Source organism: Octopus bimaculoides, chromosome 17 (assembly GCF_001194135.2).
Source record: "Octopus bimaculoides isolate UCB-OBI-ISO-001 chromosome 17, ASM119413v2, whole genome shotgun sequence".
In the NCBI taxonomy this organism is placed as follows: Eukaryota; Metazoa; Mollusca; class Cephalopoda; order Octopoda; family Octopodidae; genus Octopus; species Octopus bimaculoides.
Window position 1 is genome coordinate 2,892,785 of NC_068997.1, and position 3,619 is coordinate 2,896,403.

Sequence of the window (3,619 nt, forward strand, 5' to 3'; positions counted from 1 at the left end):
CCCCCCCCCAAAGAGTTTTGAAGCTTATTAGGAAGGCACAGGAATTCATTCAACGAAAAAAAAAAATTGCCAATGATTCCAGGAGTGGGGGGAGGGGCCACACCCCACCCTTTTTGTCCGAACGAAAATAAGGGAGTTGCAGTATATTAGGTCAGGATACTTGATTTCACGCAAAAAATCCGAGTTTTTTCTTTTTTCTTAGTGAAAATCGTGCAGGTGTTAATCTAAAAATTTACCCTTTGTTTGGTTTTCATTTTTCTTTCTTAGTGACAGTTGTATGGGTGAAAAGATCAATGGGGTGGAGGTGAAATTTCCGAGGTCCCAACCGCACACCACGCCGTTTTTCGGAACCCAAAACGGTTTTGTAGCACATTAGGCGGTCACAGGAATTCATTCAACGAAACAAAAAAATTTCGGATGATTCAGGGATGGAGGGCGCCCCCCTCTCCCTACCCACCTTTTCTCCGAATCAAAATACGGGATTTGCAGTATATCAGGAGGTCAGGGTACTTGATTCCACGCAAACAATCCGAGTTTTTTTCTTTTTTCTTAGTGAAAATCGTTCGGGTGTTAATCTAAAAATGTACCCTTTGTTTTTCTTTCTCGCTATTGCTAGACAGGTTAGACAGGTGACTTGCGGATTTCACACAAGTGGAAATTGGTAAAAGTTATGGTTGAAAATCGGTTTTTACCACTATCTGCGGGTACTTTTGGGGAAAATATGTTGACACAGCTACGATCGTGAGCGATGTCCTCCTAAAATTGGAGCGACATGCGTGCTAATTTGTGGACGTGCATAAATTACATTCACGTACACACACACACACATCCTGCCTTTTATAGATATACAGATGTATGTACATATATTGATTTCCAATTTTGATACAAGGCCAGCACATTTTTTTAGTGGGGGAATCGATTAAATCAAATGGTACAGCGTTCAAACGGTACTCATTTTGAGGGCCCAGAAAGGATGAAAGACAAAATCGGCCTTGGCGGTATTTGAACTCAGAACATTAAAAAATGATGAAATAACACGAAGCATTTTTGTCCGGAGTGGTAATGATTCTGCCAGCTCGTCGATTGCATGGAATGTAATAAAAGTATATGTAAAAAAGAAAAAACCCACTGATTTGGCATAATGTAAAATCAATGGTTTTATTAAGTCATAAATTTTTTTGTGTACATTGAATTATTTTAGACAAAAATAAAAAGACAGCCGTTTAGCCTTGTGTAATGTTAATGGTCATATTGATTATAGAACTAGTTAGTGTAATAATAAGTTTATTAGTATATTACTATATCAGAACATTAGTATGCAATGGAGGAGATCTTTCTAATTGACTTCATTTGCTTTCATTATTGATTATTGATCTGTTACTGTTTCGTGGGCGATGGTTCAACAAACTATGGAACGCACGCAGAGACATACGGATATTCTATTTCTTTGTGTGTGCATGTGTGTGTCTGTGAGTGTGTGCGTGAGTGTATGTGTGTGTGTGTGTTTGTGTATGTATATAATATATCTATATATATATATGCACACACATGCACACACACAGACATATATATATGTGTGTATATATATATATATATATATATATATATATATACATATATATATACATATACATATCATACACACACATACACACACACACACACAAACCCACCCTTGTTTGCGCCCTCGCGCTTACACTTTGTTCAGCAGCAGTTATCATCGTAGTTCTGGTTGTTGCTGTTGTAACTGATGAGGAGGAGGAAAAAGTGAAGGAGGATGAGGAGGAGAAAGAGAAGAAGGAGGAGGATGAGTAGACATTAAATAACATAAAATAGAAATACGTTAAAGAAATTGGATGATAAGCTGAAAATAAAACAAAATATTATTGTTTAAATGTCGATTAAAATAGGTTAATATGAGAAATATATCACAGCAGCGACTGCTGCTTCTGCTGCTGTTAGTATTATAATTATTATCATTATTACTATTGCCTTCAAATTTTGGCACAATGCCAGCAGTCTCTGGGAAGGAGCTAAGTCGGTTACATTGACTCCAGTGTTCAACTGGTACTTATTTTACCGACTCCGAAAGAATGAAAGGCAAAGTCAATGTCGACGGAATTTGAACTCAGAACATGCAGATGGATGTAATGATACCAAGTGTTTTGCTCGGTGCGGTAACAATTCTGCCAACTAGCCGCCTCAACTGTTACTATTAATAGAGGAAATAACAATAGTAATAATAACACTTTCTACTATAGGTACAAGGCCTGAAATCTGGGGGCAGGCGGCTAGTCGATCACATCGACCCAGTGCCTAACTGGTAATTATTTAATCGACCCCAGTGCGTAACTGGTAATTATTTAATCGACCCCAGTGCGTAACTGGTAATTATTTCATCGACCCCGAAAGGATGAAAAGTAAAGTCAACATCGGCGGAATTTGAACTCAGAACGTAAGCACAGACGAATGCCTGGCGTGCTAAAGATTTTGCCATTTTGCTGCCTTTCCAGTAGTAATAATAATAGTAATAATGTTTTGGATCTTAACACAAGATCAGCGAATTTAAGAGGGGTTACTCGATTACATGAACCCCTGCACTTTTACTTGTACTTTATTTTATCGACCCTGAAGAATGAAAGGTGAAGTTAACATCGGTGGGATTTAGTATATACAATGCTTCGAAGCAATTAAGCAATTTTCTGACGTAAATGATCATTTGTTTGTTTGTCAGCGAGGAACTATTCATAGCGGTAATAGAATAAACGTAGTCAAGCAGTTAAGGGTTGGCGAAAATAATGTATATAAATAAAGTAGTAGTTAGACACTTGTTTAACTATTTCATGTTTATGAGATCTATAAAATAAAAATATAATGATAGGAAAACAATTTTTACAGGAAATATTTTATCGGTGAAAAAAGAAACATGAGGGGAAACTCAGCTAAAGTTGGTAGAAATCCATCAGAAACGTTGGACCAGATTCTAAAAATTAACTGCGAAGACTGGCGTTCAAATTGCTATTCCGGGTGTTACGCGTGAATAGCTTTGGTGTCAAGCAAGTTAACAAATATCTCGAGTGCTCAAGGTAAGTGTACATTAGCTGATCGAAGACTACTAGTGTAGTGTGATTTTTAAAATTACCCAAATCTTCCTGTTGTATGTTAGGTGGTCTAAATGTGGTTGTCATTAGACACTCTAATGCTAATGACAACCTGTGTGATTGTCATTAGCAGACTCAACTTAGCTTTATATTACCCGATCATACCACACCAGTTTGGTGAATGATCAGCTGATACGGAATCTATAATTCGAATATTTTATTACATAATCAGAAACCGTCTGACCGTGAATCAACATTTTACTGCACATTTCCGATTCCTTTGGGGAGTTTTATTCAGCAGCTCTATCAATTTTTCAGAATTTTGGACGAACTGAGCTAAGAATCTAGGAAACCGGCCTTATGAGCCTATAGCTCGGGAAGGACCTTTAATCCCTCTTGATGTATGTGTATGTGTGTGTGTGTACATAAAATATATGCGTATATACATATACATACATGCGTGCGTCAATTGCACCTATGTATATGTGGCTATATATGTATATGCATGTGTATATATA